The 22318-nt window shown below is 33.0% G+C and overlaps 1 pseudogene; it reads right to left on the bottom strand.

Moving 5' to 3' along the window:
• Nucleotides 1–22318, bottom strand: part of LOC114508448 — a 62132-nt pseudogene that overhangs the window by 11264 nt on the left and 28550 nt on the right.

The raw sequence follows: 22318 nt of genomic DNA, 5'->3' as shown, positions 1-22318 counted from the left end.
TTTAATTTTTTTATAAAAGAACTATAAAAATTCAAAGGTGAAATTTAAGAATATAACTTTTAGAGTGTTATAATCACCACATGATTAAAAATAAAATCAATTAAGATCTCTCCCACAATAAGATATAAAACTTTTCAGAGTAAATTGAGAATTCCTTAATAATACAGGAATACAGCCTATTGTTGATTAGCAGCATCAATATCACAAAGTTTATACGTCCCCCAAAATTATATATAATTATGATGCAACAACCATAATCAAAATCTTGAGCTGTTTTTTGAAAAGGTAATACTTGGTTCTATGAAGAATATGGAAATTCACTAGCCAAATATAGCCAAGGCTATCTTGAAAAGGTACACAGAGGGTGAATATGCTCTGCTGTACTAAGACATCTATTAAAGTGGTTCAGAAAATTGGCACTGACACAGGGTAAACATATAGGTCAGTGAAACAGAAAAGAGTCCGGAAGCAATTCCAAGTACCTATGGCTACATTATTTTAAAAAAGCTGGCCTTACAGAACACAGCTAGGGTCATTCTTCCCATTACAGAGTTGTGGATAAACACCAGTTTAATAAAGCACTGGATGTTCATATGAAAAGCATGAAAAAATTGACCTTTACTTCACTACAAAATGAAAATCTGGTATATAGATTTAAATATGAACAAAATAAATAAAATTTATGGATAATAATATATGAGGATATAACAATTGCATTAATGTTAAGGAAGATACTCATATAGGACACAAAAGTACTAAACATGAAAAACTGAAGATGTCTGACATTAAAATGAAGAAAATATTTAAATCAAAAGATGCTATCAACAGAATAAAAATATAACTTATAGAGTGAGAGAAGATATTTGAGTCACATATAAGCAATGGGCTTATGTCTAATGTATATTTTAAAAATTCATATAGAAAAGATTTTCTAAATCAAAAGCAGAGAATCAAAGAAAAATGGACAAGAGACTTTAACAATTACACAATCACTCTATAGGACATAATATCCTAGTGGCCCATAAAATATGGAAAGGTAACCACTCTCATTTGTTATCAGTGAAAAACAATGTAGTCACACTGAGATATCCACAGGAATAGATTTGATTAAAAGTTAATAACCCTCAATTTGGCAAGCATTTGGAGTAACTGACATTCTCAAACACTGTAGTTGGGGTGTACATTGGCATATCTCTATAAAAGCAGTCCTTGTTGCTTCCTGAAATTGAAACTCTGGGTAAATTTCTTAAGGCTTAATAATTTCATTCTCATTGATAATAAAACAAAAACCCATGTAAGGTTGCAATAAAACATTTGCAAACATTTATAGAAGTCTTATTCATAATAATCCAAACTGTGGAATAACTAGAATGTTCATCATAGGAAAATCAATACTAAGTTTTGTATATTCATACAATGTATATGTGTGTATATATAAAAGCATTTATTTCATTGTATACAATGAAAAAGAAGAAAGAACCCCACACAAACACACATATGCATCTTATAGCTGAACTGAGTTAAATAAACCATACCAATAAACATGTTTGTATATTTCAATTACATAACATTTTTTAAAAAGGACCAGATTAAACAATGATGCTAGAATTCTGGGTTGTGAGAAATAAGGACTAAGTAGTATACAAGTTATTTGTTATCTTATTCCAGTGATCTGTTGCTACATAGTAAACAGGATGGCTCAAAGAAGCTTCTTATTTTTCTACTAACGTTTGGGATCAGGAGCTTAGTGGCAACCTGACTATATGTGGCTCACATATTCTATACTATATTCCTTCAGCAGAGTTGGCTAGGTTTGGAAAACCTACTTTCCACATGTTTCCTTCACTCAGTTTTCCTTGCTCATCCTCACTTCCATTGTCTCTCATTCTTCAGTCTTTTTATACACCTTTGCCTCTTCATAATATGCTTGTCTCGTACATAGCATACAAACTTTTTATGTTGTAGATGGTTTCCAAGTATAAGTCTTCCAAAAGCTAAGAAGCATAAGCTGCATCTGCCATGCGCTGGGCCCAGAAACTGACACCGGCTTTATTTCTGCCATGCTATAGTGATGAAAGGAATAATAAAGATCCCCCAAAGTAAAAGAAACACGATATGTAATGAAAGTAGGAAACAAGGAAATGGTATTTCGCTTTAATCTACCCTTAGGTAGAAGCAATTTGGAAGAGGCATGAAAGATGGTTTTAGATACAGTTAAAGTTTTATTTTTTCATTGGAGTAATAGTTATATGCTTGTTTAATTTGTTATAAATCATCAAATTACATCCTAAACTGTGTGTTTTGTGTGATATCTTTTAAATTGAAAAATAAATGAGGTGCTAGATTAAGTTAATTTTAATGAAAATATTTAATGAGAAAATTTAGTAGCTTGAAAACTAATTTTAAATATGAAATAATAGGAAGGATTAAAGTATTCACTGATTATATAATGCCTCTAATGTTTCAGGCATTTTTCATAGACCTAGACATTTTTAAAAGATAAGAGAAAAAGAGAAAGAAAGCTAACATAATATAAAATTTTCAAGAACTCTTGGGAGCACTGAATCAAAGAGGTGATGAGAATTGATCCTATTTTCAGGTATGGTAGCAAGAATTTGAATGAATTATAACATCTATTTCCTGTATGAATTAAGAAACAAGATTTAAAATCGTGGTTAAAATTTCAAAATTTGTTGAATTATATAACTGTACGGATTTGAGAAGCTCAGTAACCTGCACATAGGGCAGATTCAACGAGAATTAATTCTAGACATCTCATAGGCAAACCTTTGAAAAACAAGTGATTAAGGGAAAATCTTGAAAGCAGGCAGAGAATAATATGTGACATTATCTCACAAGAATAATCTAGTGACTGCAATTCCTAATAAAAACCACACAGCCTAGAAAGCAACCCCAAAATAGCTTTAAAGTGGTAAAAGAAAAAAAATAACTTACCTCAAAATTTTACATCCAGTAAAACAGCTTTCAATGATGAAAATTCAATAAATATATTTTCTGATAAATTAAGTCTAAGAATAGTTTTGGTCACCATATACACACTTAGGGAGATGAAAGTCTTACTGAAATGGCACCAGGAATAAACTCATTTTTAAAAAATGAATGAAGACTGTTGCAAATGTAAATAGCCAGGTACATATGAAAGACTAGGTTTTCTCTTATTTTCTTTAAAAATCTATATAGCTACTAAAGCAAAAACCATAATGTTGTTTGGTAAAGTTTATAATGTTTAAATGTAATTCATATGATAACTATAGCATAAAAATACCATATGAGGATCTGTATGATTGAAATTTTTTATATATTATGTGAAGTGGTATAATATTACTTCTAAATCAATTAAAAATTTAGGAATGCATATCATGATATCTAGAACAGCACAAAAATATGGAAAAATAAATCAATAAGTAAGGTTCTATAATTAAAAGCAATAGATTAGTAAAATTTAATTGTATGAAATTTCAAATATTGTTTAAAAAAGGTATGGAGAAACAAAAAGGCAAAAACTAATAAAGTTATAAAAACCTATTAATGTGGCTACATTTAGAACAAAACATAACTTTGAATAATGTGCTGAATAATATATTAACTAGATTACCAGTGTCATAGTATTAGGACTATGAATTATTACAGACTGTTTGGAAATCCATTTGGCAGTAACTATTAAAGACCAATATGTGTGTACCTTATGGCTCAGAATTCTTTTGCAGACATATATGAAAGAGAAATACATAAATATTTGCTCCAATATACCTGTGTAAGAATGTTTAAAGCAACATTCGCACAGCTGTAAAATGGAAACATTTAAATCCTTATTGTCAAAAATTCAGAAATAACAAAATTAAAACTATTAGGTTAATAAGTATTTAATAAGAGTTTGTTTTGCATATAAGACCAGTTTGTCGACTGGGAGCTTTCAAACTGAAACTTCATATGAAGCTCAGAGTCATCAAATTATGTGATGGTTTATTATAAAGTGAAAATGAGGAAGGTGTTTAAACTTCACGGTGACTAGACATTACAATGGGGGGATTATAGACAAGAAGGGATTAGTTGGAAATGATTATCTTATACAATACCACTGTTGAGGACAATGACAAGTTTATTTTATGATTATCAGAGACATTTACATGAAATAACCTAAATTTCACTTATGTCCATGTAATAAGTTAGATTTAGTTTTGCTTATGCATATAAATTGTTTCATATGCTGAGGGAATTTTCAATTCTGGCCTCCATTTTGTATTTAACACTTTCAATAGTAGAGTAAATTAAAACAGTAAATGAGATTTATTCTTATAATTGAATGTGAATCTGAAGTATAAAAGAACATCATAGATGAATTGCCCAACATAATATTACCTGAGTAAAGTCAGACACAAAAAAGAGCATATTGAGATTCCTACATTCATAAAATATTCCAAATAGAGTGGTAGTTAGTACCAAGGTGAGGTAATGACAGAAAAATAACAAGTGAACACATATAGGGTGAATAAAAGTAGGTACATGTGTGTTTTAAGTTTATAAAACTTCTTTGAACACTATACTTAATATATATGCACTTTATAACCTTTATGCTGTGCTTAAATAAACACAGCTTTTGAAAAATATGATTTCTTTATCAGGTATATAAGTATCTTATAATGTAGTTTCTCATTATTTTTGGTATAGCAGTGCGACAATTTTGTGAGATATTTTACAGGGAGGTGATTCTATAGAAGGAGGGGAAAAGCAGGAAGATTAGATAATAGTAAAAAATGTTGAGGAATAAAACCAGCAGAAAATGTTATTTAAGGTGACATGTAATTATGTAATGATGAAAAAATTGTGCTGATTAAACATAGCCAATAAAGCAACCCCAAACATAATTAGTAAACTACACATTCAGGGAAGAACAGGCAGGAAACTAGGAGAGTGTTTATGTCCTATTCATCACTTAAAAGAGCCTCCTGTTTCCTAACAGGTATTCTAGATGCTAGACAGACAATGATGTTCCTGGACATCACGGGGGTCATATCTTGGGTAAAGAAATACCTTTATAACACCTGTCCTTTTAAGAATTTTTCCTCCTTTGATAAAATATTTTCTCCTCTAATAACTTGGCACCCCTTCTCTATATTTTCTTCAGGGAAAATAATGTCTCCCATTTCTAAAACACTCCTGAAATAAATGAATAAGATGTGGATCTGGGTGTAGAATCTCTAATGCAACCACATCCCAGGCAAGCATGCCAGACTCTGACCGAGTCTGTCTCTATGCCCACCAGCACAGGATGGCTTGCAGTCTCTGACCACTGGAGAACCACCAGTTTGTCCACTGTTCCAAACTGTGGACTCATTATCTAGAGCTCCTCTATGAGCAGACCCAAGCCTTCAATGTAAAGATGAAAGCAGGGAGGACCTTCTGAGTCAGGGCTGCTTAGATTACCCTGAACTCCACACTGAGTATTGGGAGAGGGAGCACCATGTCTTCCCAACGTCGTGTGTCTTGTATTTAAGGTTTTACTTTTGAAAAATAATGTATGAAAAGCATATGTGAGAAAATCCGGTCACACACTACATGATGATGGGTTTAACATTACACTGATTAAGCCTTCCCTGTGCAGGAGAAGCAAGCAGACTAGACTTGGAAGAGTTCCCCTGGGCCACGGATTCTAGTCAACATATTTACAAACGTAAGTCACATTTCTCCTCCAGAGAGTGGCATCTTTTTACATGGAAAACTCTAACCAACCTTTTCTTTATTCTCTCTCTGAAGGTGCAGCTAAATAGGCCATATATAGAATTGCTCAAATTACAGTTGTATTGGCATTGGTTTTCTCCTTGTAATGTCATTACCACCAAGAGGGGTTCCTATTACCAAGACAATGAGCAATGGGATATGGCAGCTTGGGCCCAGGGGTTCTCAGACAGGAAAAACACTAGGATCTTAGCAAACTACACTGGTGTCGTCGGAACAACACACATCGCCCCAGCCTGTTGCCTATTTTCTTCCCTCAGAGTCTTACCCTCATTCCCCTTCTCTGATCTCTCCTGCCCTTGTCTCTTTCAGTCTTGTTTATCTACAATAATTTCTCCAAAAAGTGTTTCTTTAAGTCTTTGTTTGTATTGGGTAAACATGTTGCCTTTCTATCTTCCTATTGCCTCCATTTCTCACTCACAAATAGTTCTCCCTCAGCAATGACAATTTTATATCATACTCTATTTCTAAATTACACTTATATTTAAGATGAAATTTATATCTTGAAGCATAGAACAGGTAAAAAATAAATGTATCATTTAAAACAAATATGCTTTTTAAATAAGTGGTTATATTTAGTCATTCAGTAGTTAAGAGAACTTGTTCAAATTGAATAAAAATATATTCAGTTGTATAAAACAGATTCAGTAAAACTAGATACAGAGTTCTGGCTGATATTCATTTTGGGTTTATGTCTATCTATAATTGTGATTTTTTAAAATAATAGCTTTAATCACCATTTTAAGTATATGGTAGAGGAAAGCGTGCTTTGATTAAATGCACATTGTGCCAGCGATGCTGGCAAGGTTAAAAGTTACTCATAACGTTGATAGCTATAAAACCAGTTTGTGCATGACAAGAACATGAGAGAAATAAGCATGCCCTCTAAAACAAATTCTGCAATTAAAAAAAGTTCACAGTGGTTTTAATCAACAGTATGCATTTTATGATGATAACTGGCACAGATTGATCACCCTAAAGTTCTCTTTATATGCTAAAGGAAACAAGAATTTATATTTTTCTTGTGTTGTAATGAATTTTAAAAAAAGTAAATTGCACACATGCCTCTCAGATAGGATGGCCTGTCCTGGTGTGTACAGCTTTAACAAAATCTTTAAAGTTGTTTGCAAAAGGAAGAGAGAATTTCAAAACAAAACTTTTTCTTTTCTTGGGAATGAAATTTTTTATTTGCTGTTATAACTAGCAAATGTCATTCATTAATTCAAAAAGTGGAAGAGAGGGCCCCACAAACACACGATTTGATCAAGCTGACCAATACACATTACAGTTTTTAAAATGAAGGTTATATGTTACAATTAGGCAGTGTGAAAATGACATTTTTTTTGCTTGCTTTGTGATCATAACCTTTGGAGGTATTAAGGATCTCGGGGAATTCATCTTCTTTTTCTCTGCAGGTTTTAAAACCTGAAAAGGACCCATTAGGTGCTTTCTCCACACTCATCATGGCACCTGCACTGTCAAATTCTCCACAATAATTGGGTGCAGGAAACAGAGTGACCAAATGCCTCTTTGCAAAAAGAAATTGGATCCATCTTCAACCACATATAAGGTTCAGATCATGCTTGTGGAGAAATTCTGCGACCGCTTCTGCACCAAACGTGTAGGACGCTCTTGTGTCATTTTCACCACAGCCTAAGGCATATTTATTGGGGTCAGACCACAATGTCAGAAATAGTGTCTTGATCTGGGACATCAGTTGGTTGCATAAATTACTGAACCTGCTCCATAAATTGAAAATGTGCTGATAAACTTTAGTGACAGCAAAATATTGTCTTACCCGTGATGGCTGCTATCAGTAAATAGTTCAAGCACTCTGTGAAAGTTTTCCATAGTTTAATGTTATATTTTGTTTTACCTTCATCATAAAATGCACAAATTCTATTGATGCTGGACTATTTGTGGTTTCCTCTGAGGAAGAACAAATTCTCAGGATATTTGATTTTGAACACTATGAGAGGCAGGTAGTCAGTCTCCAGTGACTATTTCTCACTGTCCACACAGTCTCCAAGAAACAGGTAGTTGCTTTATGGTGGAAAACCACCATATACAAAAGGTCAAAAGAATTCATAGTGCTATTATTTCCTTTAGGCAGAATAGATAGAAAACCAAGGCAGGGAGGGGGAGAGGGACATCTCTCACCTCTTAATTCAGTTGTCCTGAGCCCAGGTAAGATTGCAAGGTGTTCCAAAAATCACAATAGAGAGCATAACAGTACAGGAGGAGAACCTTTGGAGTGCTGTAGGTATCTTTTTCACCATCTGGTAAAGAAGGACATTGAAACTGAGTGCTCATGCCAAGGTCCAGAGAAGGGAGGAGGAGGCACCTGGAAGCTGGCTGCAAGCAAAACCCCTCTAAAACCCCATAGACAGGGAACTCAGAGTAGCCTGGTGCTTCACCTGCAGCTTCATGTTCAAGTGTATTTCATGAGTAATCTTGCTAACTCATGTCTAGTATACATGTTGTCCCTCACTTAATTCATTTCTCACCAACAAGACAGGGACCAAGAAGGAGGGAATCCCCTAACTCAGGTCTCCCCGGTAACATTGTTCATGGATATCACCACACACTTTGAGTGGTGCTTCACATTCTAGCAGATCTTTCTGACTGAGAAAGTCAGAAAGACTTTCTGGGATTTTAGTCACAGCCCTGTGATTCATTCTCAGGCATTGTCCCCAGGCTTGGACCCTCTCACTTCCAGCAGCTGTTGGATGATGTAATCCATGTTGAGTTTGTCTGTATCACCATCGCCTAACCCCCCCGCCCCACTTGCCACCCACACTCCCGCAGTGCTGGCTGCTAACGCCCAGGGGCTCGTGCCTTGTTTCCTGCACCAGGAACACAGAAGCTCCCTGCTTCCTCCTTCCGTCCTAAGTGGAAGCACCTCATTGTGATTCGTTGTGTGCAATCGGATGTCGTACAGTTGTGGATGACCAACGGCCCTGATGCCTCAGGAACTGCTGTTTTCTTAGATAAAAGTTATTTTCCATATTCCTACTGTAATTCGGCACAACATTTCATGTGAATTAGAGGAAATTTTCATTTCACTCGAGCTTAGATTGAGTTATAGGCCACCACTCTAGAAACCACAGAACTACCTGTGGCTTTCATAACTATTGAGATGGTGAACTAGCGAATGGCTTCCTAGAAAATGTAGCTGAATGTACTATTGGAACTGTTTCATGATAAGCACATAGGATTAAAGCTAAGTGCTTTAACACATGAATTAAGATTCAGAACATATATAAGCCATCTATAATTCTCTCCTTTGCCAAAGGACTTCATAACATTATTTTTAAACCTTCCAAAATAATATTTTTATTGAAAGAGATTTCAATATCTATAACTTATAATAATACCATACATCTTCATTTAGCTTGTAATCTGGGCAAAAAATTCAAACCAGCTAATTAAGTAGCCCTAAATAGTAAGTAACAGTGAAGGTAAATATATTACATTTACAAAATTTTAAAAATATTTTATTTTTAAAAATATTGTATATATTTATTTTTAGAGAGGGAAGGGGAGGGAGAAAATGAGGGAGAGAATTGTCAATGTGTGGTTGCCTCTTGAGCGCTCCCTACTGGGGACCTGGCCTGCAACCCAGACATGTGCCCTGACTGGGAATCAAACCAGTGACCCTTTGGTTGGCAGTCCAGTGCTCAATCAATTGAACTGCACCAGCCAGGGCTAAAATATTTTATTTTTAATCTTAGAATAGATTTGAGTACATTTTCAAATTAAATGCTAAAGACAAATTAGAGAACAATAGAATAAATAAAGCAGTTGGCACTTTTTAATTAAAAATTTTATGTTCTCTCAGTGCTCTTTACAATGTAGCCTAATAATATTTGAAATTTATTGGCAAGTAAATAAATGTCTGGAAATTTTGCTTATTTCCTATACGATGTACTACATTTTTTTCTGCCAGTCGAAAAAAGTTCAGTGAACATTTTTTCCTCTGGTATTCACAAAAAATATTTTCTTTGTTGTTAAAAGTATTTAGAGAGTTTTGTATCCTAACACTTAAAAATATAAAATAATGAAATCATAGTCAGTTACAGAAATTAAGTCTTATTTTCCAATTACATAAATTTCTAAGTTACTATAAAATAATTTGTTTTAAGTACCTGGAAATTAGAAAACTAAATGCAGGAACAAAATTAATATCACAAGAATTATGAATATCACCTTTTTACTATTTGTCATATACCCCACAAAATTTAAATATGTAAATTTAATTGAAATGAATCTCTTCTGAAGAAATTAATTGTACTGTTACCAGATTTCTCTGTACTCTGGAAAAACCCAAGAGTCTCTATCTTCTGCAACATAAAGAGAAGTGATGATCTATGTTCATAATTTTTAATGAAGTAATATTTTCCCAGATTTTTGTTTTTTGAAATCTTGTTGTTACTATATCATTCAAGTGGTAGCACCCGGCTTTGCATTCAACAGCTAGTTTAATTTTCTGCAAAGTCAGACAGGAAAATAGAATACAGTAAAGGCATTTTGTTAACTATTGTCTTGTATTAATAGTTGCTGTTAAATCTTCCTGACTGGTAGTTATGTTTCAGAAGGATCCTGTTTTGAGCAGTCAACTATGATTCCAAAGAAGTCTATTTTCCTTTAAGAGTCCAAGAAAAGGAGACTGTCTTTACTTTGCTTGGTCCCAAAGAACCTCCTAACTGAAGGGAAGGGATTTCTATTTATACTCATTTTGTGTTCTCTGTGAAACATATTGTGACATTGAAATGCAATCCTCTTCTTAATACAAAATATTTTGTGCCGATGAAGCTAAACTTGTCACAACTGTCTGTGTAAGAGTTGTGTAGGTGTTTTGTCCCCAAATGCAGTTCTTTTTCTTGGTTACTTAGTCACCTCTTCTTGAAACAAATCCTAAAATGGTAGGGATTTCTCACAGGCCCATAATTAGTTCCCTCTAAAAAGATCAGAATTTTCAGAACTTAGCACTGCATTGAGCATACATGTTTATCAAAGACAAACTCACTGGCGTCAGAGAAAAGAACAAATCAATTAACAAGAATGAGCAAATGTGCCTCTGCTGGTTCTCTTCTACTTAGCGTTAGCAGTCTGGCCTTCATCCATGCTTGACGCAAGGGTCATGCTATTATATAGACAAAGATAGATTACAGAAGTGATGGCCAACCTACTTCCCAAAGAAAGTCAAAGGAAATTTAAAAAAATTCTGTCTTCACTTTTTACATTTTTTTTTACTTTGTTCTTATGGTTTGCACTATTACATACGTCCCATTCACCTTCCCTTTGTACACCTCCCTCCACCTCATCCCCCATTCCCTCCAGCCATCACCACGCTGCTGTGTGTGTCTGTGGGTTATGCACATGTTTTCATCAGTGAATCTCTCCAACCTTCTTTCCAGCAAAGGTATTGTTTAAAAATGGAGAGGATACAGAAGTTACTCTCACTGGTCGGACTCTGCAGAAGTCTGCTTATTGCATTAGTTTAGATGTATTCTGTCTCTCAAATATATCAGTAAATGTGGAGCCAGCTGAGTCAATTACCTGTTTTCCTCATATGTTTATAAATTGGAAAAGGCAGATAATATTGCTGGAAAGAAAGAAGACAAAAAGAACATTAAGCCTTTTCAAAACACACCGCTCTTGCTCTTCTCTTCAAAATAATGTTAGTTTGAAAACAATCGACAATACATTCTTACATAAGTTTATTTCTTCTACTCCAGAGCCACAAAAATACAAGAAATAGTTAAAAGTAGCCATCAAAGCTCCCAACAATACAAAGGTTTCATATTTGAGAAAGACTTAATGAGAGCAATAGTAAGAGTAGGGAGAGAAACAAAAGCACATCGAAAAAGTCTGGACCATGTCTTTTACACTGTAATGTGCATGCTCTGGGATATACAGTCACCTATGGCACTAACAGCAATTGTTGGTCATGGGGAAAAGCCAAGTCCACATCCCTGGCTGAGATTGTGGTGGAGGTTGGGTGAGAGGAGAATTACAGAATATGCCTAACGGAAAAATTCATAATCAGTTGTCATAAGTTATGATCTAAAAAAACAAAATGTAATGCTAACAAGTAATGAGACTGTCATTTCTGTTTTACTTACTAGTCATTCTTACTTTTTACAAAGAGTTTGGTGATTGAAGATTTCAAGTAGGGAATGGAGTAAATTTTGTTATAGTGGATGGGGGAAAAAAAGGATGTAGACACTGGAGTATGCCGGGAAGACTTGGGAAATGAGCTAGTTCCTTTGTAATCTTCCAGACCAGGGGTGATGTGATCAGATTTATCAGCCTCTCTAAAAAATCACTGTGCTTATTCACTTCCACCATCATCCTAATGCTGTATAAGCACCTGATTTTGTTTCTTAGGTAAATTCTAGAGGTCTATGCTTAAGTCTTCTGGTTCTTCTCTTCCATTCATTTTAAAATGTGGGTATTTGAGAATGTTAATCATGGAGAGTCTGAGGGGTTCATAAGTGAAAGATATTTTTTCCCAAAGGGATGTATTTCAGAAGCTACGTGTGCACAAGAAGACTTATTCTTTGGATATCTTACCTGTGGTTTCTAGGGCAGATATTTTAATATAGGTATATTACAGAAAATTTCATGGACGAGTTACCAGAGGAAAAAGAATACTATAGAACCCAAATGTATATAATACATCCTATAATGGTACAATGCCATAATTGTATTTGGAAGTTTCAACAAATAAATTAATCATTTATATATGTAAATGTACACACTGTGTAGTGGGGTGTTTTTTTTATTTTATTTTAATCATTGTTCAAATACAGTTTTCTCCTTTTTACTCCCAGTCCAGTCCCCCCTCCTACCCCTCCCTGTAGTGGGGTTTATAAATAATTTATTCCACATGAAGGAGATCCCTAGAATTGGAAGGGTGATATGGATTTAAAGGACTCAACATGTGGACACTATCAATAGCTAAGTTCATGTGCTGTGATAAGAAAGTTTTTATCTTTGTGATGCTGGAGATTTTGGAGAGAGAACGAAAACTTACATGTGGACTTAGAAATGTCTGCTGGGTCAGAATGAAGAAAAATAAATGGTAGCTTTAATATAAATAGTCACTTATCTTGTTAGAGGCATATCACCAATGAAAAGTAGTGTTCTAATACCACATTTTTTTTCTGTACAGTACAACGGATGTGTGTCTGATTTATTATTATTATTTTTTTTTAATTTTGGAATGTGAGAAACAAAATTGCATTTAAGATTGTCAAGTCCCTTTTCAGTGACCTTTCTTATATCCATTTTTCATTCAGCTCTTGTGGTTCAGGGCAAAGGAGAAAGCTAGAATGTTGCAGGTGGGCAGGAGGCTTGAACTTCTTCTCTTGGGTCTTACAAGCTGTATGACCTTGGAAAGATATTTCAGCTCACTGAGCCATGGACTCCTCATCTGTTCAAATAAAGATAAATAAAATATATTAACGTGGGCTAACTGTGGTAAGTGGACGCACACACACACAGAGCACAGGGTTCATGATACCTACTTACTAAATTTAGGTGTACACAATCTCTGAGTCCATGACTAAAATATGCATGTTTACCAAATCTTGATTTTCAGATGCTTAGAGGCACTAAAAACGGTTTTGACACACATGAGATAGAAAAGCATTTCTATTTAGAGGAAAATACATCTGTGTATTGAAAGCTGAACATGAGTACACATTCTTAATTGTCATTGCCAAGAGCCTGAGTATCTCAACTTAATGTCAATACAGGCAATTCACCTAAGAGATGGTTTTTGGAACACAATGGGCTGGATTGGTTGAATTCTGCTTGCACAGGTTTTGATTGACCAGCTCTGGCATTTGGTAGGTATCTTCACAGTCTACTTGACTCCTAACTGTCTCTGGTTGGTTTCTGGTCCAAAAATATGAGAATGAAGTTACTTTGGGGGGATTATTGAATAATCTATTTTGTATATTTTTATTTTTAAATAAAAGTTTCAGATTTCGTGACAAAGTAAGATAATAATCCAAAGTGCACCTACTTGATATCATAAACTTATAACACAACTAATTATGAAGCAGGTCAAAGTTGCATTTCTGTAGCTATTCAGTAATTGGAAAAATATTGGACATAATTTTATCTTATACCATCTCTTTGAAAATGAATATGTCCTGAAGCTTTACAAGATGATTACCAGTCACTTATTACAAATTTCCTCAAGTGAAGATCTATTTTAAATTTTAGTTATTTAGGTACCTGAATATATTTCTGTTATTTTAGATTTCAATAAAAATTATTTTTATTTTTTATTTTTTTCCTATTGCAATGTATTAGGGTGACACTGGTTAACAAAATTATAAAGGTTTCAGGTGCACGGTTCTGCAGCACATCATCTGTGCACTGCGTAGTGTGTGTTCACCACCCAAGGCAAGCCTCCGTCCACCCACATTTACATCCCCATCCCTGACTCCACCTCCCTCTACTTCCCTGCCCCCAGGCAGTCACCGCACTATCACTAAAACAATTTAATGATTTTAATTGATTCACCTGTGTTAATTTTCATCACTATCTTGTTGGATTAGAAGTGAACTTTTTATACCTTAGAAAGATGCCATATATGCTCATGCCCAAAAGTAATTATTGGATGACTTTTTGCCTTTTATTAATATTAGTACATTAATGAGACAGAGCGCATGATTAGTTTAAATCTTAAAGTGCTCTTTACATTCGATTTTTACTTTCTTTTGATATTACTACATTTATGCAATACCATCAAATAATATATTAGTATATATACTATAAAAGATGTACATTCATTAGATGTGTATATATTATATAAATTAATATAGAAGACACAATATGCATTATTGGATGTGTACATATATTATATGTTAAATATTACATATAAATAGTCTGTATATATATGAAAGAATTCAGCCATTTTTCCTTCCTGCCCTCTATATCACCTTTCTCTTGAATATGGCAAATAATACATCATATTTAAACACAATTTTAGTTTAAGATTATTTATTATTTACTTAGAGTTCAATATTTATAAATCTAATGTAATTTATTTTACAATACTTCTCATTTTGTATTGGGGTATGGTACTGTGTATGACAACATAAATTTTCATGTACAATTCTATCTCAGATAAGATATTGCCCTAGTTTGGGGGATGTGTCAATACATTATATACTTTTACATTGTGCCTGTGTTTATTAAAACACAACTAGGTAATTTCAGGTATATTTTCCCAAATAATAATCTGCAATGATTTATAAAAACCAGCTCTAAAAATGTGATTTCATTATGCAGCTATAAAAAGTAAATAGCTAAATGTTATTAACATGGGTAATTGTGTGAGAAATGATGATCATGTATATTATTTCAAATTTATATTTGTAGATACTGATGAAAAGTCATTTAATCATACTTTCAAAAATTTTATGTTAATTGTTCTTTTGTGAATATATTTGTATCACCTTTGAAATCCTTCAACTGACCTTTTGAGAAGAAAGAAGCAGGTTGACTAAGGAGACCTGAATTTTATGGGCTAATATGAGACTCTTAGAGCTATTGCCTAGATTAGGATACGGTAATATCAGATGACAGAACATTTTTGTGATTGATGGAAAGAACAGTAATCAGGGGCACATTTAAAATATTATTTTTCTTATCTCTGATGCAGGAAATGACCTAATCTATCTAGTGACAAGTTCAATTAGAGTCAACATCTGTTTGACTTTCAGATATATTCCTAAAGTAAAGTCAACATCGTAGGATATGGGGCAAGTATTATTCTTCAGTGTAAAATGCCCTTGGGAAAAAACAGATGTTTTCTCTAATATTTTCAAGATATGTAAAACCAGCATGAGTATGAAAGACTCCTTATATTAATTAGGATAACTACAAAATAGTAACATATTGACATAAAACTCAATGTGCACATAAAAGTCAAGAGATAAATGTTAAAGTATTGTTGTAATAAATATGACAACATTTTGGCATTTACACTGCACAAATAGCACATAAATATTGACAAGAAGAAAATAACTATGTCCAAAGAGAATTGGACAAGATATATGCAGAGGAATTTTACTATAAAACAAGCCCAAATAATCAACACAAATATTGAATCATATCAAGTTTACTGATAGTTAGAGATACAAATTAGAGCAATGATAATATATTACTATTAATAAGACTAGCATTTTATAATATAATTAATAATAACTAACACTTATAAGACTAATATGTTACAATATGTTTCTATATAATACCTGAATTTTTTGGCAAGAGTGAGGAAAAAATAATGCCTTTATACATTGCTGAGTGAAGTGTGATGGATTTGTAGCTGTTTTAGAGAGCAAAGTAGAACATGTATTATATTTAAAAAGAGAATTTACATTTAAGAAAATGTAATATATATCAATTTTTACCAGAATACATACATAGCAGAGCTTATTGAAATATTTTTTCATAAAAGTGAAAATATAGTCAATATGGGAAAAGCTGATAAAATATGGTACATATATTTTATGGACTATCGTGTGTTTATTAAGCAGACATATTCATTATTAGTCATTACTAATAGGGCATAGGGGTTTTTCATGTTGTATTGATGATGAACGACAAAAAGAAAGATTTAGAAAATTGTGTGTGACATTTTATTTTTTGAAAACTTAAGTAATGCCTGAGAAGTGTGTCTTCATAATTACCTAAGAACACAGCAAAACCTGTTGTATGACCAGTGAATGATTTCAAGATTATAGCTAAGCTTGCAACATTATTTTATTCCTGATGATATGAAAGGGGAGAGGCAAAGAGAGAAAGTTTCTGTGGATCTATGCTAGTCTTTGTTGTGCCCCTTTTTAAAAATGTTGCATGCCATACAATTCATATTTCCTCCTGCGAGTTATTACTGCACTTTAGAAATATCACTCATTGGGTCTTTTGGTAGCTTGATACTTAATGTATTCCTGGAGAAGTTAATAGAAGAAATTATTATGGTTCTATACCTTACTCATGTCAGAGCTTTTATATAATAGGGAATTAAATTAACCTTGAAGTTGCTTATGTAGATTGTTGGAGTACATATTTAAATATTTTTTTTATTTTTGTTCAATTACAGTTACCCCCACCCCCCCCATTACTCTCCCTTGCCTGCCCACCTCCCATATTTAATCCCCCTGTCCATGGGTCCTTCATACATGTTCCTAGAATTGACCCTTTCCTTTCTTTTTCAGTATTTTAGTTTAAATCATTCATGTATTCTAGCTTAGACTCTCTAAAAATACTGTCAACAAAACAATTGATTGCATTTTTTTAAACTAAGTGACCAGTTAGAAGATAGCTGTTAATTGTTAGATGGATCTTAAGTTGACTCATCAGTTGACTTTGCCAAGTGGTCAATACATGTTTAATTGTTGGAAATATTATCACTGATTTGAGCTGAAGGTTAGCAGAGAGAAAAATGACAGTAATGTGTAGCCCCAAAGCTAAAGTGAAGTTTGTAGATAGAGTGAAGTTTCCTTGATGTGTGGCATTAAAACTATTTCAATGTAGGATGTATTAAAAATAAGCATTGAATATGAAAACTTATGGGATAATATTACATACCAATCTTGCTATGATTAGACATTAGCAAATAATTGATCACATTATATCTCTTAGCTATGGAATGGAAATAATTGTTTTGACTCCCACTTATCTGACAAATAAATATTACTATAATTATATATTTATAATCCTTCTAGTTCCTTAGAAGGAACCATATACCAAATATAAAATATTTTATATATTATCATTATTAGAAATTGTGAAAAGAAACAGAAATATAAACATCTTATGGTAAAAGACAAACCTAAATTGATGTTACATATGTTACAGAAAAGACATTATTTTATTTCAAATTAGGTTTTATTTTCTTATTTTATGAAGTAGTAAGGATACAAAACATCATAAATATGTGATTTCAAAAGAAACACATTCATTTTATTAAAAGAACACTTTAAAATAACATTTAATACAATGAATTTTAATCTGCACAATATCAGACTGCAAAAAAATGAATATTTTTCTACTGTAGTTTATTTTTACCACATTCTTATTCAGGCTGCAAATGCTAATTTCAAATCTGCATAACTATGGTCTGATTTCACAAGTCATTAGTTTAACCAATACAAGGATGCAGCCAGAGAAGCCAACAGGCAAGTGACATGGCTTACGTGTTTGTCTGTCAAGAACACACAATCTAGAGTCACTAATTCTCAATGGGACAAATCAACACCATTTTCTGAACCACACAATTGACAGAAACTCAATTTCCAACTGTGCTAGATAATGCAACCTTGCCTTTGGAGATATTACATAATATCATAAATTTTATTATGGGCCAATAAATATCTTCATATTAATCTTTAATTTGAGTACATAGATTCATTTTACTATGCTGATGGGGTTGTGTTAAACAATTTAATAGTAAGGTTATAAGATATAAAACATTAATAGAATATGACTTCAGAAATTACATTCTAGCATATTTGTAGCTTCCCATAGGTGCCAGACCCAGTGAGGAAATTCAATGAATGTATATTATTTGAATGATATATCAGTTCCAATGTGAAAATTGATATATGACCTAACATGAGTTCTTAGTCCTTTATAACACCTTTGGTTTTAAACTGGGCTATTTTAAACAATCTTTTCAGCTTACCTGTTTCTTTGGAAAACATCTGATTACTCGGTAGTAAAAAGAACATTTGAAAAAGTTATTGTAAATATACATCATTTTAGAATTACTTTTAGTATGTACTGAGTTTACTTTTTTACTCATATTTTGCTTTTGTTTCCTATGGGTTAAGTCAAGCAATACTTCCAATTTAGTACTTCTGTGTCCTATTCTCAGAACATTGAAGAAAGAAAATAACCAGAGGATGGACAGTGAAAAAATATATCCATTACGATTTGTTTTTCCACTGAAGTGCCACCTTTTCTGGAACTAAAATAATAACTGGAGAAAGTATCCTTTCTTTTTGAAGATTTTGTGTTAAAATACCCTTAAATATAGATGGAGCCATTAGCAATGCCCATTTGACTCTTATCTACTAACATCCCCCATTTACATCTTATTCAAGTCCCTCCCTCTTAAAATATTGAAAAAATATTAAGGTATTAATTCTAGATTTAAAAGACACTTAGGTGAGATAAAAGCTATCTTTTACAAATGTATTTTGCTGAACAGGTATAATGTCTACATAAAGAAATACATTTACAAGTTTGTTGAATGGAGGTCATTATTGGGGTTAAAAATGTATCACTATAACAGATAAAGAAAGCTTTTGGTGCACTATAGACAGGTAAAAAAGATATTTGTCAGAAAATAATAAAGGGAGCATGTATGAAAGAGATCATAGCTGCTATATGAGAGAAAGACAGGATTAATCACATAAAAAATAACAGGGATGGAACACTAATGTAAAATACTTAGATTATGAACACAAGCAGGGTGACAAAGATACAAATACATTCTATTAAAAGCATGGACATAACTGTGATATTAAGACAGGTAAGGTAGCTGTAGTAATGCAAATAATACTGTAGTCATTTAGTGCATCGGATGGAATATCATACTGATAGTTCAGAAACTTGTGTTCTTGCATGAGCAAGGACATTAAGTATGTGACTTTGTTTTTGCATGAGCAAGGACACAGACATGTGAGTTACACATGTAACTATGTGTAACATGGTCACATAGTTTCCATAGAACAAAATGACTTAATCATTTATATTTTAGAAGTCCATGAGGGCTCTCTTAACTGCCACCTATAGCATTTAATACATTTTTCAAAATATACTAAAATTTTAATTAGGATGTAAAAGGGAAGGGCCAATTTTTTCTATCATTAAATATCTATTTTAATGCTAAAGAATATAAATGTATGCAGTGACTTAGAAATAAAATCATACAAAGATTAGATTATAATCATGCAAGCAAATTTTTGACAATTATTACTGGTCTTTGATAGATCAAGCAATGGAAGAAAGACCTTAGTATTTATTTTCCTTCTGTCTGTGTAAAGATCAGGGATGTGCAGGTACCTTGAAAGTCAAGAGAATTCATAACTCTTAACATTCATGACAGAAACTTGAAAAACTCAGGCTTGAAAAAAGCAAAAAATTGAGAAATTTTTTTCAAAGAATTTTTTTTCAAAGAAATTGAACAAATTCTTTGTTTTTTATAAATTACCTTAAGAACTGTGTGACATGGAGGTATAAAAAGTTTGTGATTTCCTTTGTCTAGTTGCAATGTATAATATTTTATTGTTATCTTTAAGAGACAGCCTTTGTTTGTTTTCATGTTTTGGCTGCCATGTGTAATGCTGCAATGAACATACAGGTGCATATAATTTTATGAATAAAATGTTTTCAAATTTGGGGGGGTAGATACTCAGAAGAGGGGTTGCTGGGTCATATAGTAACTTTATTCTTAGTTTTTTGAGGAACCTCCATAATATTTTCCATAGTGTCTGTGCCAGTTTACATTCCCACCAGCAGTGAGAGAGGTGTCTTTTTTCTCCACAACCTCTTCAACACTTGTTATCACTTGTGGTGATAATAGCCATTCTAACAGGTGCGAGGTAGTAGCTCACTGTAGTTTGACATGGTACATATATACAATGGAATGCTATTCAGACATAAGAAAAGATGAAATACTGTCATTTGTGACAGCAGGGTTGTACCTCGAGGCTACTGTGCTAAGCAAAATGAGTCAAACAAAAACAGTCAAGAACCATATGATTCCCTTCATATGTGGAATATAAAGCTGAAAGCAACAGATGAACAAATAAAATGAACAGAAAGCCATAGAAAGAGACAACAGTATGGTGGTACCATAGGGAAGGGGGGTGTGGGAGAGTAAAGGGTAAAGAAGGTCAAATATACGGTGACCGAAGATTTGACTGGGTGGTGGGCACACAATGCAAACTAAGATGATGGACCACAGGACTGTATACTTGAAACCTATATCATCTTAGTACCCAACATCACCTCAATAACCTTAATTTCAAAAAGAAAGGTATTAAAAATAAAATGTTTTGAGCAAGAAAAAGTAATCTATATATTACTTTAAATGGTATAAGATATTACCATTTAACTTCTTATGGGGAAAAATCTGTCAAATTATCCCATACATACCACCTACATGTCAATTACTGATTTTCTTTATATAAAAAATAAAGGGTTCATTGAAATATATTCATAATAATACAGTAGACAAAAGGGTATACCAGTGTTCAGAAGGCATAAGTAGGATGAGTCATTTTCTTTTTAACCTCCCTTTTGTCCTCCTTTCCTCCTTCCCTTCATCTCCTTCCATCCTTCCTTCCTTCCTTCCTTCCTTCCTTCCTTCCTTCCTTCCTTCCTTCCTTCCTTCCATACTTCTTTCTCTCCTTCTTTTTTTTTAATCCCTATATCTTTAGACAAATAAAGACCAAAAAATACTCAGTAAAAAATTGGGTGAGCCAATTTTAATATATCTGTTATTAAGCTTTCTGTTAATAATAATATGACAGAAGTAAATGAAATATTGAAGCACTCTTTAACATTCTGGAAGGTAGAATTCAAATATAATGTAAATGTACATTTATATAATTCAAGCTCTAGCTTTTACATTATGAGGTCAAAGATATTGTTTGTTGTTATTTTTTTTTTTAAATACTCACCTAAGGACTATTTTTTCAAATCAAGTTTAAGGGCATGATTGCTAAAGAATACTCAGTTTCTTTTTGAAGTGATGACAAATTTCCAGAATTGTAGTGGTGGTTCTAGAAATATTTTTAAATACGTAAGACTATTCAAATGCATCTTTCAAAGGGTTACTTTTATAGTAGGTAATTGTACCTCAAAATGTAAAAAACACAATGCATTTCTATTGCAAGTACACAAGACTGAAAATGTATAATAACTTCTAACAGCATCTCTCAAAGAAATGCAAAAAAAAAGAGAGAGATCTTTTATTCATTGTAGTCTGTAGTATAGACCTCTTCACCCACTTTAGAAAAACTTAGAATACATGCACATTTTATGGCTCAGCAAGTCCATACTTTATAACCTGGAGAACCTATTCTGAATATATACATATTTGAAATTTTAGAATAGATTCATTCAAGAAATTGATATCAGAAAGCTTCATAATTCTAAAAAGGAAACCAACCCAAATATTCAACATGTTGAAATAAATGAATCTGTGTTTTATTTATTGACTTGGGAGGGGAGTCCATGGGTGTGTGATTTGTAATTATACTTTAGTGATAATTTATATTTAATATCCCTTCTGTATGAATAGATAAATATGACCCTTCTTACAATTCATAAGACAAAGATTGAGAGAAAAGAAGTTATTGCAGGTACAAGAAGAATAATGTCCTCATATACAAAAGTGACACAACACTGATATGGAGTGGAGAGTAGGATTTGATGTAATCTTAGCATGAGGTAAATGTGGGAGAGAAGAGTGTGAAATGGGTTGTGACAAGAAACGAGTCGAGCCACAGGTGCCCTG

This window comes from Phyllostomus discolor, chromosome 11 (assembly GCF_004126475.2).
Source record: "Phyllostomus discolor isolate MPI-MPIP mPhyDis1 chromosome 11, mPhyDis1.pri.v3, whole genome shotgun sequence".
Taxonomy (NCBI): Eukaryota; Metazoa; Chordata; class Mammalia; order Chiroptera; family Phyllostomidae; genus Phyllostomus; species Phyllostomus discolor.
Note: the sequence above shows the minus strand (reverse complement) of the source record. Positions and strands in the feature narration are given on the sequence as shown.